The following is a 22,335-nucleotide window of genomic DNA, read 5'->3' as shown; positions in this document are numbered from 1 at the left end:
TACCGAAAGAACCAAAGAGTGATTAAGTGACTTGTTCAGTGGATTGGCCATAGCTAAAGATGATAATAATATTTCGATTTAAAGCTTTCGTGACTGCAGGGATTCATCTTCTTGGTTCTTTCGGTAAAGTCACGTAGAAGGGAAAAAATAAAATATTTTATTACTTCCCTTCTACGTGACTTTACCGAAAGAACCAAGAAGATGATAATAATAATTCAACTTGTAATGCGCTGTTCAGTATTCGCTGTCCTCTTCGAGACAGAACGACGAAACGACGGAACGACTCGGCAGGCGCAAGGAGGAACCACGGGCGAGTGGGAAAGGCGGCCACGCGATGAGCCGTTGCCGAATTTCACCCCAAGCTCTACAGTCCTCTACCTATGAAGGTGTCATTAGCCAATTATTCGGTGTTTATACGTGGGAGGAAACCAGAGTAGCCGGAGAACAGTCACGAATATAAGGGGGTAACAGCCCTTCCCATACAGACGGAACGGACAGTATACTCTTAGTTTTTCGGTAAAGTCACGTAGGTAAAAAATAAAATAAAAATTTATAAAAATTAAATAAAAATCACGACGTTTTGGAGGCAACACAAGTCTCCGTCATCAGGTGGGACCGTCACAGTCAGATTTGCTGTATCAAGTGAGGCAGGGACAAGTTCTTAAATACAAGTTAAGGGGGAGGATTGTATTTAAGAAGTAGCATCTTGGAATCCCTGCCTCACTTGATACAGCAAATCTGGCTGTGACGGTCCCACCTGATGACGGAAACTTGTGTTGCCTCCGAAACGTCGTGATTTTTATTATTATTATTTTATTTTCATTAATTTTAATTTCATTTTTTTACCTACGTGACGTTACCGACAAAACTAAGAGTATGAATCATTGCAGTCACGAAAGCTTCAAATCTGGAAGGAACGGACAGCGTCCACATTTTTTACCGGACCGCATTCCCATGGTGCGCCAAGGTATGGCAACTCCTGAACCTCCCCACAGGAAGGGAGTTCCACAACATTTGCGCGATCCATCAACCCTCGCTTCCTCCACAGTGCTGGGTTACAGGCTACGTGCATCGCCACCACTGCCGACTGATGATGATAGCGTCTGCTTCGAACGCCAATCCCTTCACTCCGAAGCGGACCCCCTCTGCTCTTCCAAAGTGGTTTTTCGTGGTCCATGAAAAAAACAAAGTTTTTCACTATAAATCCTTTATATGCGTGGCGGCTAGAGTCCTCTCGTCCTCTGGCTTGAGATGGCTGCCACCTATGGGTCAGATGATTGCCTGCCACCATTAGGCAATTGGTAATTAAATATATTTATTTTTTCCTAAAAAGTGTAAAATTTTGGAAAAAAAAATTTCACGAAAATAAATTGTCACGCACAACGAGTCTGTGTGCAAAATGTCAGCTCGATTGGATCACGGGAAGTGGGTTAAAAAACGACCGAAAGATGTGCACGGTCGTAAGCGCGCAAGCAAGCAAGCAAGTGAACTTAATATAAAGGATTTAAAAACAATCCGTCCTCGCAAAATACGAGGTGGCGTGGTGGTGGCCAGGTCTGGGTCGCGCACTTGCTGGCCAACGAACTCCCCTCCCGTGGGCGCTGTGAAGGTGGTGCCTTTACCCTGCCGTGCCAGGGGAGTGCAGTCCAGTAAACAAAATGTGGGACTCTATCCGTTGCGTCTGTATGGGATGGAGTTTTACCCCCTTGCATGCGTGGGTTTCCTCCGGGTACTCCGGTTTCCTCCCACATGTAAATACTCAATAATTGGCTGATGACACCTTAATATGTAGAGGACTGCAGAGCTCGGGGCGACGTTTGGCACATGATCATCGCGTGGCCGCCTTTCCCACTCGCCCGCTGTACCTCCTTGCGCCTCCGAGTCGTTCCGTCTCTTCGTGCAGCGCTTTACAAGTTGAATCATTATTAATGCCGTAGAAAGAAAAAGAAAATCAGTGGCGAGCGAGATGTCAACTGGTCCTGGGTCCCCCCCCACCACCCCACCTCTCTTCACCTACCCACATTGACCAGCGTGGATAGGTGAGATCATAACAGCATGGGGAGGCCCTTTCATCCACAGTGGATTGACACCGGGAGTTAATTCATTGTCTTTAGTTTTTTTTCTCTATTTCTGTAAAGAAACAACTACACCTCAGGAAAGGGGGTCGGCAAGCAAGTTAACAAGAAGAGGCGTTTTTTTTTTAATTGGCAACGAAAAAAAACTCAATATGTCAAGAGCCGCAATGCACTGTGGTGAATACGAAGCGGTGGGACCCTTAATTAGTGACGTCACGAGCCGCTAGTTGCCGACCGCTGGTCTCGAGTTTGGTAAATGACATTAAAAGCTTCGTTGCTGTCATTTCATATTGTCGATGGGTTCTCTTGTTTGAGGAGTATTCGCATGCACCGCGCTGTTTAACATCCTGGGGCGCCCCGAAAAGTAAGACGCACCCCAAAGTTGTGCCCAATGTCAATACAGAATCCAATCTGGACGAGCGCGCAGACACACACACAGCTACCGGATGATAAGACGGCACGACTAACTGGGTAAAATTGCGTTGTATAATCCGTCGGATGTGGTTATAGTGCCAGAGCACATCTACAAATGTAGTTTCAGTTTCATTTATTAGGTATAGCCCTGTGAGCCATTCGGCTCTTGAATCGGGTGCAACCGCAACAAACAAAAAAACTAAAACATGAACAAGAAAACATCTTAAAGTGACTGCAAATACAGAAAAATGCAGGAAAAAACTGCAAAGTCTTCCAGAAAAAAAAGCACCGTACACCAATGCTGTGCAAAAATCCCAGTGGGATGCAAGTCAAACAAAAACAACCACACGATAACTTCACGGACAGTGCCTATCATTATCAGAGTTGTTTCTATTTGTTTGCATTTTGAAAGGTGTCAGTTTTGTGAAAGGTGTCAGTTTTGTACCAGTTGAAAGGGTAAAAACCTATTACTATATTTTGCCACTGGTAAAGGAGGTCTCATCATGTAAACCACAAGATAACTTAGATTATAGCCATCATTCTAACTCCGTACAACAACAAACAAACATGGCCAAACCAAAAAACCTTTCGAAATCACCAAAATATCGAAAAGAATAGGGTAGAAAGAGAAAAAACTGACAAAAAATCTAACCCAGGAGTAGAACCGCTCACGAATACGATTAACATGATTGAAATTGGGATCAACCCCGCGTGTTAATCCCAAGGGCAAGCGTGCGTGTACACGTAACCTCGCTCGCTAGGGGGCACGATTCTCAGTGTGCGACGGTAATAGTGATTAACGCCGCGAGGCGAAGGTTGTGACTCACACACGGATCCCCTGGGCCTCTCGGGGGCTATCCAACGTTGTTGAGTATTGAGCGTCGGAGCTAAAGGAAATCTGCGGAAGCCGGTTTGGCTGTTCACCAGCGCTATCAACTTGATGATTTTGGGGCCGTCCATAAATGACGTCACGCGATTTTGGACGATTTTTGACCCCCCCCCCCACCATCGTCACACGGGGTCACAAAAAGTCAGACCCCCCCCCTCAAAACTGACGTCACAAAGCTCTGCCCCCCACCGCCCCCCAAAAAATAAATCATGCTTCAAATCGCTTTAAACTATTGTCATTGTAGTGCGTATTTAATGTGGCGCTGCACTCTGATGTTATAGGACAAAACATTTATTAAAAAGTATATTTAATTAAGTAGAACGTGTTGTCCATATTTATTCAAAGTTGCGCATTTTGATGTTACGTCACATTTCTCACCCCCCCCCCTCGTCACACATCGTCACAAATGTCTGACCCCCCCCCCCCAAGTGTGTGACGTCATTTATGGACGGCCTCTTTGTCGCTACATCTGAAGCAGTGGTTCTTAACCTTCACTGCAGCCTTACGCCCCTTTGGTTATTAATCGTAAAAAGAAATGTACAATGTTAATAAAGACATAGGTTTTGATGAAGGTAAGTAGTTGTATTTGCGTGCCCGTGCTTCATTTGTGTTTCGCACCCCCAGAAAGGGCATCTCGCAACCCCTAGCGACACAATTGCGTTGTATGTTGAACTTCTTAAGCGCCGTACATAGCCAACCGTGCTAATCGGAGGTGCCCGGAGAAGGACAAGCTGCCGAATTTCTGGGACAATGACATCCATACTCATTGGTTCTTTTGGTAAAGTCACGTAGGTAAAAACATAATAGAATACAACTATTAAAATCAAAATAAAAAAAATTCAAAATATATTTTGTATTATTTATTATTATTATTTTTTCACCTACGTGACTTTACCGAAAGAACCAAAAAGTATGGATCCTTGCAGTCACGAAAACTTCAAATCTATAGAATGACAATGACATTGTATAGATTTAGGAGCAATTCCAAGCTTGTACAATATTCAGGATCCTGCATCAGTTCACGATGCAGGTTACTTGGACTTTACCAGATACAACTGAACAGGCAAGGGCTTCGAAACCAATATCATGATTCATAATGTTTACGTGGCCTCAACCAGAAATAAAATGTTTATTTTACTCGATCTCTCTAGCGACATCTAGCGGTACCCTTTGAAGTTAAATTTGTCATACCCTGCTTTAATGGGCCAACAAGAGCGACGGTCTTGCTGTGATCATTTGGCGTCTTGACTTTGACCATGTCACCTGCCAGAGTCTTAGTGTCAGGGGAGCCCTGTTTGGGATGTTGGGACTAATCGCTCTTTTAAAAAATGCATCTTAGCATAAATCATTCACATACATCATCTGATGTTTTAAAGGCAGCATAGCCAGGGATGACTTTTGCATTGATTTGTAGCGTTCTTTAATGTTTGCTCACAATCCTCGCTTTGGCTTTGGATGGCCATCTAACAATTAAGACGGCAACTGCATTGCACGCTTTCAGATGCGTGTCTGCGGCCGTCTGGAACGCTCTTCCTTAGGAAGCCACTGGTGACATGCACTTTTAAATATCGATTGTAAACTCACTTCTTTAGAACTGCATTGTGTGTTTAGTTTTCATCTTCTTGGTTCTTTCGTTAAAGTCACGTAGACGGGAAATAATAAAATAATAAAAATTTAACATAATAAAATACAATTCTCACGACGTTTCGGCCACAACGCAAGCAGCCGTCCTCAGGTGAAGAACATCTTAGCATAAATAATTCACCTGAGGACGGCTGGCTTGCGTTGTGGCCGAAACGTCGTGAGAATTGCATTTTATTATGTTTTATTTTTATTATGTTATTATTTCCCTTCTACGTGACTTCACCGAAAGAACCAAGAAGATGAATCTCTGCAGTCACGAAAGCTTTAAATCGAACTTGTGTTTAGTTTGTTGTCCTTCCGCCGCACCTCCGACTGGCGTGGTTGGCTATGTACTGTGCGAAATAAGTTCCACATACGTGCATACACATCACTGCTGGCCGAAGGGCCTCCACTAGAGGGAGCTCTAGACAGCACATCTAAGAGGGCATTTGGCCTACTCTTCCACGGTGGTCAAACGTCTTCAAGCTTGTGTTATGCGCTAAGCTCTCGACAGATGAATGGTTACAGGGCGATAGAAAACTGCTGCGCGAAAGTAATATGCATAGGTGGGTGAAATGCATAAGCGAGCCGAATAACTGCAAATTCCACTTTAAAAAGCTGGTTGCGTGTGGGGATTCTGGCATTAGGATGCTTTTTGTTGTCGCTGCTATTGAGCCATCCTACAATTTTAGCATGGTCGATGGGATTAAAACCCCAGACTTTTATCCAAGCGCGCTAAAGGATCGTTAATAGCTGACGCTGTCCAATACAATTTGCATTAAAGCCGACTGGCCACAGCTCACACTTGTCAATTGCAGCACAAAGTCACGAAATGACTTCAAAAGCTCTGCCTTTACTATGATGACGTGCCACTCAAAACACTCAAGGATGACCAAAGAGAGATAATGCATTCATGCAATGAAAGCGACTGCCGCTGTTTTCAGTGCTGTAATTTCCATGCACGTGATTGAAATGCAATTGTGAACTTTCTACACATGCCATTCTAGTACACTTACAATGTCGTTTCGTTGTAATTGCGTTTATTGAACCAGGTAGGATTAATAAAAGTAAAATAAAAAAATTTATTTAATTTTTTACCTACGTGACTTTACCGAAAAAACCTAAGAGTATGAATCCTTGCAGTCACGAAGCTTCAAATCTAGAATTAATACCCTCTACGGGGAGGAATTTCACCTATCTGTTAGAGTTTTTAACAGACAACGAGACATGAAGTCACAGCTTCTCGAGACGCTGGCTTTACTTGATACAGCAATCGTGCTGTGACGGTTCCACCTGAAGACGGAAGTTTGTGTTGCCTCCGAAACGTCGTGATTTTTATTTTACTTTTATTAATTTTATTTTTTACCTACGTGACTTTACAGAAAAAACCTAAGAGTACTGTTTAATTTGCTTGGTAGACCCGACAAACTATAACTGCTTAGTTTGTTGTCTTTCCCTCGCAACTCCGATTCGCACGGTTGGCTACGTACGGCGCGAAATAACTTCAACATACACACAATATCTGTGCAACGTGGAAGAGTAGGCCAACTCTTCTCTTAGAGTGGAGGCCCTCCTGCCAGCAGTGATGTAAGCAAGTGAGAGCAGGGCTGCACCTTTACCTTTTGACTTGAAGCTTCCGTGACTGCAGGAATTCATATTCTTCGGGTCTTTCGGTAAAGTCACGTAGATAGGTTCCAAGAAGATAACAAAATAACAAAAACTACGACGTTTGTGTTGCGATCCAAACGTCGTAGTTTTATGTTATTTTGTTGATTTCTTTGAACCTATCTACGTGACTTTACCGAAAGACCCAAAGAATACGGTCTGTTCTGTTATGTTTTCATCACAGCGAACTACATTGCTGCTGGATGCTTCTAAATGCTACCCACGTGCCTCAATCTTTGTTTAGCCTGCGTACGCATCTCACGTATGATCGCGGTCTGTGCTTTACCCTATATTAGATATCATTAATTACAACACGGTGTTTCCATTACGCGCTGTCCTTCACGAACGCAACCACTACAAACCGCCGTTAAAGAACAGATTTAGATCCACCTTGTTCCAACTTCTAAATGTTGTGCCTCTACTTGGGAATTCCAGGTCCATTTCTCATTCCCGAGTCATCACCCTCCGTGCCACTGCCGTGGACATGGGTGAGATGGCTTTAGGGCGCGCATTAGAAATCGATGATGGCGCCTTGTTCGCCAGAGCGGACTTTGCGAGACGGACAATGGTGACGGGCAAATTGATTCTTGCGCGGGCGGAAAACATTCATCAATGTTCAACTTTCCTCACACGTGCGCCTTCTATCTGGACAGAGTCGGCGGCGATCATTTGTGATTAGGGTAGGCGCCTGCCGATAGGTGTTTTTATTTCTCTCGCTGCCATGGAACACAGCCTCTGGGTCACGCGCACGTTTACACAGCGACAAGTTTACGATGATTGACGTAGGTGAATGTTTTCTCTCGAAAATACATGGTAAATAGCACGTGATTAGTACATGAATAGTACACCATTTTAATGGAAAAGGGGCCGTCCATAAATGACGTTACGCGATTTTGGACGATTTTTGACCCCCCCCCCCCTCGTCACACGGCGTCACAAAAAGTCAGACCCCACTCAAATATGACGTCACAAAGCTCTGCCCCCCCACCCCCCAAAAAAACATGCTTCAAATGGCTTTAAACTATTGTCATTGTCGTGCGTATTTAATGTGGCGCTGCACTCTGATGTTGTAGGAGAAGACATTTATTGAAAAAGTATATTTAATTATATTCATTTAAAGTTGCGCATTTTGATGTGACACCACATTTCTCACCCCCCCCCCCCCCCTCGTCACACATCGTCACAAATATCTCGACCCCCCCCCCCCCCACCTAGGTGCGTGACGTCATTTATGGCCGGCCCCCAAACTGCGGGTCATCACAACCCGATCGCGCCGCGAGCAGCAAACTCCGGGTGACGTTGGTTTCGCTGTGGAACCCGCGTCCTCTGCCGCCGATCAAGAGGACAAAGCCCGGGGCGCACGGGCAATACGAGCCACGCTCCCAACATTATCATGACCCAGAAGGAGGGACATGGCACTGTCCCAGGCCTATACCCATGGGTGGAATATGCGGGGGCGGGGGGGCACAGGTGGTAACGCCCCACCCAAACTAGACACCTTCATTAATATATTTTCAGTAGAGGGACTCCTTAATTTACGAATATTCGACTCATGAACTTTCAGAGATGTGAACAAACCTGTCCCTACAGTATGTCCAGTTGCCTGTTCGGGCCGAGAGTCGTAAGTTCAACCGCCGCGCAATAGATGGCGGTGGTGGCATCTACATTTGCAGAACGTGAAGCACCGGTGGCATCTACATCTACAGGAGATTATACAACTTTTAAAGCCATTAATTTTGGAGCTTTCGTGACTGCAGGAATTATTCTTTTGTTCTTTCGGTAAAGTCACGTCTAAAGATAAAATAATAAATTAAATAATAGCATATTACGACGTTTCGATTACAACACAAGCAATCATCATCAGGCATAAAAGAAATAGCAACAAAAATCTAACTAGAAAACTATAGACAGACATACAAGCAGACAGACATCACAAGGACACACAGAGAGAGGACACATCGGCACAAAGAGAGAGGTCGTTTCTGTGACGGTGCCTTAAATATAGAGAGGGGGGCGGGGGCGGAGAGAGGGAGGGGGCAGAGAAAAAATTTGCATATCAATGAGTGGACGGCAACGTGATGCTGCTGCAAGTAAGATGACGACGCGGCACGGCACGCAAGCTTGAAAATCAGGAGAAAGACACAGTAAAATTAAATAACCTAGTAAAATATCGAAATATAATGTAATGCAACACAGAGAGTCGGTCAACACACAATTAACGCATAGCCCGGTTGATTACGTATTTCAAAGATTGCTAAGTTAGAATTTAAGTGTGAAAATTCCAAAGAGAGGACACAGGCAGAGATAACAAATATGTCTATGTCTATAGTTTTCTAGTTAGATTTTTGTTGATATTTCTTTTATGCCTGATGATGATTGCTTGTGTTGCAATCGAAACGTCGTATTATGCTATTATTTAATTTATTATTTTATCTTTAGACGTGACTTAACCGAAAGAACCAAAGAATTGTAAAGCCATTCCCCGTGTTTAGTGTACACGCCGTACAACATGTTTGGCATCGACAGGAGTAAAGTTGGACTTACGAACAAATCGACTTACGAACAGAACTCTGGAACCTAACTCGTTCGTAAGTAGAGGAGTCCCTGTAGTTTGCTCTTAAGATTAAAATATGTATTCATTATATACACCCGCGATTCCTAATGCGAGGAACAAATCAACCCCCCCCCCCCCCCAAATATCGAAGTCAAACTCCGCCGATGCCTATACCTGATATTTGTCGAGGATCAATCTCCCAAATTGCGCTCGCTGCAGTTGGAGGACGACGTTCAAATGAATGGCGCCACCCCCCGTGGTCCCCCTCCCGTTTCTCTCCCCATGATCCGTGGATCACACAAATCACTCGTTACGCCGGAGTATGGCAGCAAGAGCAGTTTATAAGAACGCTGTCGCAAGGGGTCACACAAACGGTCCTTCGCCGACTGTGTGCGCTGAATGAAATGATCTCCCAAGAAACGGGAATGGACGCAGCTCCAAGAGGTTTCACCGCACCAATACACAAATCTTTTTAATCTAATTTTATCCCACGTAGGTTGCAAAGGCTTGTCTTTTAATCCGTTTGTTTGACACTTTCATCCTTTTTGTCTTCTATTTATCTCCTGTTCATAATTTCTCTCCTGTTTAGCAATATGTGTGGTTTCAGAAATCGTATTTTTATTTACTACTTCATTTTGCCACCAACTTTTAGTGTATTGTCCAATAAAATACCGCTTATTCTGCAATACCGGTGACAGGGTATGTCCTGTTCGTCATATTTCTCTATGTATTTAAATCTGAAAATCGGTCAAATATTATACTTTTATAGTAACTAGCAATCAATGGTACAAGTTCATTTGATTTTTGACGAGGTGCAAGCGTTACCTGGGTCACCAAAATGACGAAGGACAAAAACAAAGTACAGTACAGCGATGAAGCAAGTATAAATGGGAACCAAAACAACTACTGGGCCACATGATACATCAAATCTATTGCACAAATCGTTTGAACTCCATCGTGCGGAAACCCGCTGTGCCGGAATATAAGAACTGAATCGTAGTTCTGGCCATGCTCTCTCTGTCCACCCTCGCAGCGGCTTTTTGGCTGGCCATCGAACAAAGACCGGTCACTGCATAGCGCGCTTTCAGATGTGCTTCTGCGGCCGTCTGGAACGCTCCTGCCTTCCGATGTTAGGGAGCCACTGGGAGATATGCACTTTTAAATCTAGATTGAAAACTCAATTCTTTAGAACTGCTTTTTCGTGTTTAGTTTGATGTCCTTCCCTCGCACCTCCGACTAGCACGATGGGCTACGTACGATGCGAAAGAAGTTCAACGTGTACACATAAATACCCCGCGGTTCCTATCTACACTACTTCCAAACTACGGCAGACCTAACACAACTCCACCGGAACAGCCGTAAGAAATGAACAGCGGAGGCAATGCTCGTGAGCTATCAACACAAAATCAGACCGTGACATGGGAGAATTGGGGATGGCGGGAGAGTGAGGAAACGTGTTCGTGGTCGCTCAACAAACTGAGCTAACGTAAGCGACCAGTGCAGTTTTTGTTTTAGCCATGCACACATCTCCCCGTTCTAGGAGTAACGCATGGACCCCCCATCTCAGGGGGTCAGCAACCTATGTCTTCGTAGCCGCACGCGGCTCTTTAAGGACTGCTGCTTCGTGCCGTTATTTATTAAGGACCACCACCGTCTCGTATTCACCACAGATGCTCTTGAAATATTGAGGCTTTTTTTTACCGAATTCGATCAAAATGGCTCTTCTTGTTATTGTGTTTTGTCGATCTTCAACCACTGCAGGAGGGCCCGAATTGGGGTTCCAATCCAGGTGGCAGGCCAAACAAATACATCCCGACATGTCGTGCACAGCCTTCAACCATTGCTAATTGGGAATTCCTGGGAATGTGTTTGTTGTTGTGTATCTATTGAGAGATATAGCTGTGCGTCTTCCGCACGAGGCTGGACGCGCCGTTGTTTTTGCGAGGACTGTATTGGAATTTCTCACGTACCATGGCAGGTTTTTTTTCTCCCCCGTAACGCTCGGCTGCGCAGCAGATCCCAATGGAGCGCGATGGCCCTCAGGGAACATTTGACGAGTTCTGGGCACGACAAGCCGGGGTTGTGAGTAGCTGAGAGCCCATCCACAATGGGCCGAATGGTCTATTAACGTCCGACTGGATTTCCATTCGCCTCGCGACGTACAGCAACAAGCACACGGCGAGGAAAATTTGGCAGCATCTTCCATTGATGTAAACATCTCATTAATCAAAAAATTACGGAGATTGCGAATGCACGATGAATATTGTTCTTGTAATGCGTTGTACATTCAACATCAAATTGTTGTTTATCCTCCCAAGGGATGCCAACTGAAAGTGCAATTTTAGGGATAAAAAAGCAGAGACAGGAAAAGCCCCCTCCCTCTACCCCACCCCTCCCCCCACCCCTCTCCCCGCCACCCACCCCTCCCCCCAATCCTCCCCCCACTCCTCCCCCTCCACCCACCCCTCCCATCCCCCTCCTACCCCACCTCTCCCATCCCCAGGAACCTCCTCCCACCCCTCCACCCTACCCCACCCCTCCCCTCCCCAGAATCTCTCCCCTCCCCCTTAACCCCCCCTACCCCACCCCTCCCGCAAACCCCCCCACCATTACCTCCACCATACCCCCCTAACCCCTCCCTTCTACCCCCTCCCTTACCGCGCGCCCCCATCAAGAGAGTTGGTGGATGATGCTGAGGTCATCACAGGCAATGGCCAGGAGATGGCAGTACAGCAAATAGGTTAGTGACCCACCTGTACACACTTTCAGTTGCGCATCATCGTTTGTTTTCCTCCCATGAACCTCAGCTTTCCTTCCATTTGAAAAAAAAAACTACTCTTTACAACTGAGCATTCTCAAACATTCCAAAGACAGGGCCTCTTGAAAGATAATCTCGAGGCTTGGTGATCTATTGCTGGATGAATACATAACAGTCGTGTTTTTTATGTATCATTGTTGTCTATCGCTTGCGTGACAAGAGCTTATGTATACCATCACGGCTCCATCAGCTTAATCTCATTAACTAATAGGAACCCGCTCACAAAGAATGGTGAAGTTAATGGCACAGCCCTCAAACTTGCTTGTTTACAGCACTGCTGGCAGAAGGGCATCCACTATAGGGAGCTATAGGAAGCCTCCAAAGCACTATTTTAGCCTGACTGCTACATGCTCGTAATAAATATATATATATTATTTAAACCAGGTAATGCCCGCTGCGCTATGTAGCTCATTTTCAGAAGCAACCTGGCCACAAATTACAGCTCAACGAAGTGGCTTATCATGTGAACATCTATAGCAGCCAAATACTGTAGTTTTTTTTTCTAGATTTGAAGCTTTCGTGACTGCAAGGATTCATATTCTTGGGTTTTTTACGGTAAAGTCACGTAGGTAAAAAATTAAAATTAATAAAAGTAAAATAAAAGAAAAATTACGACGTTTCGGAGGCAACACAAGCTTCCGTCTTCAGGTGGAACCGTCACAGCACGATAGCTGTATCAAGTAAGGGAAATTCCAAGAAAACAGTCCTTGTATATATACTGGTTGAGGGTGGAAGGAGCCAAGGCAGGCCCCTGGATATTATTATTAGTGTGAGGTTCGTGCGGCTGAAGCCCGCTGCTAGGAATGATCCTTTGTTGTGTAGACTGGTTGAACTGGGAGGTTCCAAGAGTTGTTAATGTGCGGCTGATGTAAAGGTGCGTGTAAATAGGACTGAGCTTTATTAATTATTTTTTTTGCCTACGTGACTTTACCGAAAAAACCTAAGAATATAAATACTGTACTCTAAACGCATGCTTCTAAATGTGGAGGGAGACACGCAAACTTCAAATATACAGCAGGCGTAAGGGTCGGTGTCGAACCCACGACCTCCTGTATACCAGACGCGGTCGTTAACATCTGGCCACAAATCGGTGAGGGTACCCACACTTTACCCCACCACACACAACCTGCCCATCGACTCACAGTGATTACCCATTTGTACTGCCGGGTGGATACAGAAGGGGATTTAAGGGACTTGGCCACCATTGTTTCAACTGCAGCGCTGGGAGGTCGAACCGACGGCAAATCCAGTGTGCTCGCCTGTTACGCACCACGGCGACATGCCTACAGAATATGATGTGGACTCAAAAACAATCTGTGGGTGGACGTGCAATCCGACATTACGCCATTGCTGAGATGCAGTCAATTCTATCTTGATAACAATAATAGCCCGACCATCACTAAAACACCGACTCAGCAACCAGGGAAAAGAGCGGTGTGCCTTTTATGCCATCATTATCCTCGTGATGGGTGTCTTTTCTCTTGTACATTAATACAAAATGAAATTGAATACTTCAACTGGGCACTCTACCCGTCTGGCACGGGGCTGTGGAAAAGCGCGACAAACGATGCGTCGCGGTCGACATTGAACATCACGCGGCGCGAACAGCGCTGGAGAGGGAGCAGGGGGCTCACAGCAGGTGTCCATACTTGACCGTGACATTGGCCCCGAACGGTGCACTTACATCAAGAGGTGCCGCAGCAATTGCCTGCGCTGCCGCGCAAGTCACTTGCGTCTTTGCACCCTCTACTGATTCAGCCGGATCCAGCACAGACCATGGGACGGCTCCAGTTGTCGTGATTTGGGGTGAAGGAAGCTCAGATGGTAGAGGGTGCACGTGAATGCCGACGTAAAGGGATTGAAGCTGCACCTCCTCTTCAAGGGTCTGGGGATTCGGGTCTCAGGCCGTCCTCCCATTTGGGAAAATTAAACAGGCAAGCCAGTCCATTAAGGGAGCCTCAGTTTTGGAAAGGGGATTCATTCGATTTAAAGCTTTCGTGACTGCAGGGATTCATCTTCTTGGTTCTTTCGGTAAAGTCACGTAGAATGGAAATAATACAATAATAAAAATAAAACATAATAAAATAATTCTCACGACGTTTCGGCCACAACGCAAGCAGCCGTCCTCAGGTGAAGAACAGGTCTGTCGAGAAGACAGAGTCTGAATTCTGTCGAGAAGACAGAGTCTGAATTCAGACTCTGTCTTCTCGACAGACCTCTTCTTCACCTGTTCTTCACCTGAGGACGACTGCTTGCGTTGTGACCGAAACGTCGTGAGATTTATTTTATTATGTTTTATTTTTATTATTTTATTATTTCCATTCTACGTGACTTTACCGAAAGAACCAAGAAGAAGGGGATTCATTCGGTTCACCAAATTGGCACACAGATCTGAACTGCAATTTTGAACCTTGACATTTTGAGTCGAGCAATAAACCATTGTCAGACAACCGGGCCATTGTTCCTCACATGTTTCAATTAATCATAAACGCCGTTCTGAGAAATTAACCCATAGCCTCGAACAGCTACAGTACTAAAAGGTAATGGTGCAGCCCTGCAATTGCCCGCTCACGTAACTGCTGGAAGACAGGCGCTCAATCGAAGGCACTCTCGACATCCGCGACACCACCGCTCCCCACTGTATATATAAAGACAAAGATCCCCCGTATAGCCTTAACAGACTGTAGCGGCAAGTGCTATTAGCGAGCACCTATAAAGGCTGGCAAGGCACACGAGGGGGGTGGGTGGCCAACACCACGCCCGGCCGCCTTTGTATACCGAGCGGCGATGGTTACGCATCGCACCAGGTACTCATTTGAGGCTGAGTCGACCTAGGGGAGGCCCAGGAACGGTTCAGATAATCGTCACTGGTGTTGGCCGTGAGCGGGAATCGAACCCGGGTCGCCAGGTTCGTAGTGCAGCGCGCTCACCAGCTACACTACCGCTCACACGAACACCTTCAAAGCAACTTCTGCCAGATAAATCTATCCGCCGCTCAGCTCATCAAGCGGATAGAAGGAAACAAAGCTAAAATAGCCCCGTTCTTGGAATGCCGGCCAACTATAGAGATGTTTGTTTGGCTTGTACTCGCGTAGCCTGGCAACGGCTGATTAAGATATTTTTTTATCTTAGGACCTCTTTGAAGAGAACGGCCATTTGTCGTGTGGCACTGTGAGTGTCGCACACGAACGACCGCGCTGATGCATTCAGCCGCGTCTGTCACATCACTCGCAGGTCTTGGCACTCCGAGGTCTCCAAAATGCGAATTCAAAGCGAAGCGATCGAGACTGCCAGCCCCTGCGCTTCAGACACAAACCCACCATCTGTCATCGCGCGGCTTGCTGGGAGTGCGGAGTTTCAGCAAAGCGTTGATTCAAGACAAGCATGAACTCTGGACCGGTTTTATTTTCTAACATACGGTGTCTCATCAGCATGAGCCAGGCTTGCTAGAGCAATGCTGATATGCGGAAAGACGGACATATAATGAAGGCATACTGTCTGCGTAATTATTGTGTTATATTTTCCACAATACTGCGAATGAATATTTTTTGTAGTTAATTCATCTTTTCAAGGTATTATCCCGCGAGAGGCACACGTTTTCCCATCGGTGTTGTAACACCTTAATTCCAGACACATATCATTCTTTAGGGCAGGTGCCACAGGCATTGCAAGACATCTGCTTTCAGATTTCCACATTTTCCCCCGACAAACCCAAGATTATTTCTTAGCGTACGTCGATCCCAACGGTGCATTGCACTGTCATTAAGTTTAATGCAAGACCGGTACCAAGATAAGGGTGCAAATCGATTCCTGGCACCCGAACGCAGATGCCAAGGCTGCACAGGTGGCAACCCTATTGCAACAAGTATGCACATATGCGCCCAAATCCTTTCGCACCGAACGTAGCCAACCGTGTTGATCGGAGGTGCTAATCGCTTGCCATCCCCGTGCTCCCTTCGTGGTATGAAGAGGTTGGAAATCACCAGGTGACGCATCTGGACTGTCATGTACTGTCATGTGGGCCATCACTTCCCATCGATTTCGTGCAGGAGTTGTAGTCAGTCATGTTGACCGTTTGGTGGGGGGGGGGTCCATGTTATCGTCGATCTCGAGAATTGCTTTTTGTGTTTAGTTTGTTGTCTGTCCCCGCACCTCCGATTGGCATACATTAATACATCGTGCAGCAATGTGTCACCGTTGTCCCAACGTTGGTCCAACGTTCCATGTCTACCGCGATGTTCATCCGACTCAAGTTCATTCGTCAACCTTGTGCGTATGAGCAACACATACATTCAACGGTTTGGATATTTTCTGTCAGAGACTTTATCTGCAATGCTGTTCCACGTGAGGATCTCTCCACAATTCTGGCCGTCGCCTGATGAGGCCGGTTGTAATTACCGGCGTAACGTCGTACTCGAATTGTAAATGTTACTCTCCAACACACTGGTGTGCTGAACTCGTAAGTAATTGGCACATTTTGTTTACGTGACAAACCTCACTAATTGGCTGTGTCGGGTGGTGGCGGGTTTAACGACATATTTATATTCACGCAATCTAATCCGAAAACCTCAAATCTGGATAATATTATTATCAAAAGTCAACGTGTTAAACAGTGCAACACACTGTTTGCTGATATACCAAGACAGCTCCTGTGCAACCTTGACATCAAATGACAGAGGAGAAATGCCTGAGATTGTCTCTACCACTTCCTATACCATCAGCGATCTGTAATTGTGTTTAAGATTACCTCGAACGAGAAGTGCAAGTTAACCTTGACAGACCTTCGAATCTCTCATTAAATTGAGAGACGCATGAGTCTGAGGGTGCCACGGTGGCGAGGTGTTAACTATCTCGCCTGGTATGCAGTAAGTTAGGGTTTCGATCCCGACCCTAACGCCTGTAATTTTAGGAGTTTGCATGACTCTTACCCCGTGGTATTGCGTGGATTTTTCTCCGGGTCCTTCGGTTTTTCCTTCCACATTTAGAATCAACATCACACATTTAGAGTATTTAGCCGCTATAAAGTTAATCCACTTCGTTGAGCTATCATTTGTGGTCAGGTCATTTCTGAAAAAGAGCTACACCCTATGAGACCTCCTTTACCAGTAGCAAAATATAGTAATAGGGTTTTACCCTTTTTTTCTGGTACAAAAACTGACACCTAAACAGCTCACTAGGCCTATAACCTGGTAACTAAAAATTGTTAATAATACTTGAATAGTGTGCCAGTGAAAAGGGGTTCCTCTAAGCTAAAGTACAGGAGCTGTTGTACCATAAAGGTACGGAATATGTGTATAGGTTTATAAACCTAGCTCTGATGTCTAAAATGCTCTGCTTCTGAATGATACCTGTATGGATAGGCTGTCTATTGTAGTACATGTTTGTCCATGTATGCATGAGTGCTGCTGCAATTGATATCTGATGCAGAATTTACCTTTTGCATCATACAAATCTTCACGTGACACCTGCGACACGCAACCGCGTGTGGTACATGGGGATATTTTTGTGCACAGTGTTGAAAGGCACTCAAAAGTAAAAAAAAAAATCACTATACAGGATATATTAAATGTACATCCTAACGCGCTACCAGCAACCCAGCCAAAACCTAATGAGATCCTCTGAATAAGTAATTCAACTCTTTTCATCAATCCATGCCAGCACCCCGGCCAACTGTACAGACGCATATCAACACTGCTGTCACGTGACACTTCCACCACGACTCGACATCAGCACGACCAAAGCAGTTCCTGGGCTCAGCTCCCTCCCTTCTATCCCTTCCCCCCCTCTAAGCTATAAACTGTTTTTATTTTACGAGGTAAGGCCCACTGAGCTATACAGATCTATTTCAGAAGCGACCTGGTCACAAATGATAGCTCACCAAAGTGGCTTGTCACGTGGAAATTTAAAGCAGTCAAATATTCTTAAGCGCGTGACATTCATTCTAAATGTGGAGGGAAAATCGGAGAACCCGGAGAAAAATCCACACGAGAGGCATGCAAACTCCAAATATACAGGCGTCAGAGTCGGGATCGAATCCACGACCTCCTGCATACCAGGCGAGGGAGTTAACATCTCCCCACCACGGCGCCCCACTCCTTCCCATTTAAAGCAGAGAAGAAAGCATAATACTTTTCCTCATTAAATAAATTCCGCCCATTCTCAAACGACCAACGGAATAAGGCCTCCTCATACCATATGTCGGTTATGGGGAGGTTTTTCAACCAATGCTACGTAGCTGATGGAATGTGTAAAAAAATTGTTCAATGTCTGTACGTGGAGAGACAAATACGAGAAGGAGGTGTGTCGTCTGGTCAGTGTGGGCTGGTGAAGCCAGGCTGGGGGCGGGGGGGGCAGGAAGAGGGGGATAAGAAGGCAACCTCAGTTCTGATAACACTCGCCACTGATGTTAGCCGTGGCCTTGAGTTGACTCGGGTGGCTGGGTTGAGTAGCACGGTGTGCTCACCGCTGTGTCGCCGTTCGAGCGCCAATGTTTCTCCGCAAGGTTTAATGCACGATTGTGTGAGCAAACACTATCCCATGTTGAAATCGCTTCTTGTTGTTGTCATTTTCTAGAGTGTGTGTGTGTGATTCTTTTTTTAACCCAGTGTAGAAGTTCAACTGTCGAAGAGACTCCGTTGAGGTCCCGAGCCAAGGGGTGTTGGCTTGGCACGTGGTTTGTAATCCAGCACTGTGGAGGCAAGGATTGGTGGATCACGGAATCGTTGCAAAACTCCCTTCCCATGTGTGCCGACGTGCCAGCAGAAGGCGGCACAGAAATACTGTGGACTCTACCTGTTCCATTAGTACGGGATAGTTGTTTTCACTCGTATGCGTGTTTTTTTTTCTCCGGGTAATCCGGTTTCCTCCCACGTGTAAACACTTATCAATTGGCCGATAACACCTTGGTACGTTGAGGATTGCAGAGCTTGGGCGAGTGTTGTCGCTGGCTCGTTGCGTGGCTGCCTTCTCGCTTGTCTGTGGTCCCTCCTTGCGCCCCTGAGTTTTTCAAACCCTACGAGAGTGAGTGACAACTATTCATGTTATAAGTTGACATTATTATCCTGGGTTTTTTTCCGAATTCATCCTGTAACACCACAAACGTTTCCGAGAACAGCGTGGAGCCGCATGTTGATGTTGTGGTGACTCTCTCCCCACCGTGTACTGGCTGTCGTCTGACGCATTAAACAACGCCATCACTCATGCACCTGGCCATGCCTGGCGCTCAGTCACGTTCAGATGTCCCGTGAGCCAAGCGTACCACACGGCTCGACTCGGCAAATAGCCAGTGGGGAAACCACCCCACACACAGCAATTAAACAGAATATTGCTTTAGAACTGCAGGAGAAATCCAATGAGCTATGAAGCTATTTTACACAGATGTCCGGTTTGGGAGGGTCAGCAAGTTATTCCACAAGGCTAACCAGCAGAGGTGGGACAAAGTCATTGTTATGCAAGTCCAAGTCGAGTCTCAAGTCATCAAATTCATGACTCGAGTCTGACTCGAGTCCAAGTCACATGACTCGAGTCCACACCTCAGAGGTGGGACAAAGTCATTGTTATGCAAGTCCAAGTCGAGTCTCAAGTCATCAAATTCATGACTCGAGTCTGACTCGAGTCCAAGTCACATGACTCGAGTCCACACCTCTGCTAACCAGCACTTCATTCACTTCAAACCACCCACCATACTCTATAGACCTTAATCAGAATCATGTCCTCTCTACAATCATATCTACAAATTAATAATTTCTATCCCCACACATATCTCCAGTTTTAACAAAATATTTGCGTTTTTTTTTGCTTGCCAAGGTCAACTTTCGAGCCACACTGAATCATCTGACAAAAGCACCAAATGTTTGTCAAATTTCGGCATTTGGCAGTGGTATCAATGGGGTGTGTTCCCGACCCATCCCTCTAGAGTGTCTACCCAGACAACTTGTTTTTCTCACTTACTTATGTGTTCCCAGTAAGCCAGGCTTTATACCAATAACCAATGTTCTTGTCCACACGGGTGTGGTAATGTATGATACCATTAAATCTTGACTTTAAGCTTTCGTGACTGCACGAATTCATATTCATGGGTCTTTCGGTAAAGCCACATAGATCAAATAATAAAAATAATAAAAATAATAACAATATCACGACGTTTCGATCACAACAAATCAATCGTCATCAGGTGAGAAATATCGTGGGAGAGCTGCTGAAAATATATGGTGGGAGCGCTGATAAGGTAAGGAGTTATAAAGGTTTGGGATGTGGCGATAGCTTTTTCCGAGCTCTCTCCGAGTTTACATTTAAAAGCAAATTTCTTACATTGACATGCTAATCTCTCACAATACAATGGCCACCCCCACAGCTTCGTTTGCCAAGATTTACCCGATCTTACATTTACATGCAAATTTAATCTCTAGCCCCTCCCACTGACCTTTGGGCTACACCCATCCTAAACCTTTACAACTCCTTACTTTAGCAGCGCTCCCACCAACATCTCTCCCGCGATATTTCTCACCTGATGACGATTGCTTGTGTTGCGATGGAAACATCGTGACATTGTTATTATTTTTATTTTATTTTATTATTTGATCTCTCTACGTGGCTTTACCGAAAGACCCAAGAATACGACACCATTGTTTACTATGCGGACAGATGGCTTCAATTTAGAGCTTCTCTACGTTTCATGAAATCCAACATTCCTACGAGTCATTTATCACCACGCGCCACCATCTGCTTTACACTCATTACAAGTCTCGCAAAGCTCAGAGTGCACAACCCTGCACATGTTTAGACCGACATATCATCGTAGAATCGCCACGTATAAAAGTCAAGATCATTTTTTTCTTTACGTTTTCTTTGTTACTTCGCTCAGGCTAAAAAGGGGCCTCAGTGGCCAGCAGCTAGGCCTGAGCCACTCAGACTGCACAACTCTAATTCATCTCCAGGACCCAGTCCCTTGGTCCCCCCCCGCCCCACAGACTCATCCTCACGAATAAGAGCCAGGTACACCGTGGAACCAGTCGTGACGTGAGTCACAGTGTCTGTCATATTCGACCTTACGGATATGAATTGTAGTAGATACCCAAAAACGTTGATTATGAAGATACTTTTAAATCAATGTCTAAGTTGTCAATCCAGCTGCTGCCTTCAGCACACAGAGAGTGTCTATGCCACTCAGAATCAGAATCTTTCCTCATACTCGAGGAATCCGATGAGCTATAAAGCTCGTTTTCACAGATGTCCAGAAGGGGCGGGTCAGAAAGTTCTCACAACAAACAAAAACACGATGGGAGTGCAAGGTATAGGAAAGATAAGCAAATGACCAAAACAATTATAATTGGATGAAGGTCCAAAATAAATAAATAAATATTTCGCCAGGTTAGGCCCACTGAGCTATTAGCTTCTTTTTCATAAGCGACCTGGCCACAAATGGTAGCTCAACTAAGTGGCTCGTCACGTGAACATTTATAGCAGCCAAATTATTCCAAATTATCTTAGCGCATGTTTTGAAATGAAAGCCCTATGTTCACCCAGAGGCACACATGCTCACACAGAAGCCGTACGTCGTATGCTCGTAGTGGACAAGAGTTACGCGATGCACTCCACTGTTTTGTTGTGATGCGTTGCAGTGGGTGCTAACACTGTGTCACACAAAAAATGTGTTCCTTTGTAGTAAGTGTTTTTTCCTAATTGCTATTATTCCCCAAAGACTTTGCTTTTGTGACCAGGACAGTGATATTTTGAAATTTACATATTTTCAATGAAAAAACGTGGTGTGCATTTGTGTCATTCCTTCACGTAAAGTCCCGGTCACAAAAACAACGTTTGTGGGGAATGATCGCCATTTTCTTTACTTTGAGGCATAAGCAATTAGAAAATAACACTTACTACCCAGGAACAAAAATCGTGTTACATAGTGTTATTTGTTTTGTGTTTCCATTTATGGACAAGGCCTGCCGTGACCAGTTCGGATACGATGTTACAACTGAAGTTTTTAAATGCGAGAAACGAAACAGGTGCATTAATGTAGATTTAAAGCTTTCGTGACTGCAGGGATTCATCTTCTTGGTTCTTTCGGTAAAGTCACGTAGAAGGGAAATAATAAAAATAAAACATAATAAAAAAATATATATTATTATGTTTTATTTTTAAAATTGTATTATTTCTCTTCTACGTGACTTTACCAAAAGAACCAAGAATATGCATTAATGTCATTCACTCATTTCTGCATCTTTCCAGTGGCGGCGTTTAAAATACACAGCGAAAAATTTGCTAACTTTAGATAGCCTGACCCAACCCATGGCTA

The 22,335-nt window shown here is 45.1% G+C and overlaps 1 long non-coding RNA gene across 1 annotated transcript in view; it reads left to right on the top strand.

The window, feature by feature from the left end:
- LOC133360027 (uncharacterized) overlaps positions 1 to 8,467 on the top strand; it is a 34,256-nt gene extending 25,789 nt beyond the window's left edge. Inside the window, exon 3 of the long non-coding RNA XR_009757212.1 lies at positions 7,882 to 8,467. This is a non-coding gene — a long non-coding RNA (uncharacterized LOC133360027). The remainder of the gene's footprint in view (positions 1 to 7,881) is intronic.
- Positions 8,468 to 22,335: the final 13,868 nt, after the last annotated feature.

The sequence above is a fragment of the Lethenteron reissneri genome, chromosome 8 (genome assembly GCF_015708825.2).
Source record: "Lethenteron reissneri isolate LAM-NWPU_2019-01 chromosome 8, ASM1570882v1, whole genome shotgun sequence".
NCBI lineage: Eukaryota > Metazoa > Chordata > Hyperoartia > Petromyzontiformes > Petromyzontidae > Lethenteron > Lethenteron reissneri.
This window is presented reverse-complemented; position numbering and strand designations above follow the sequence as displayed.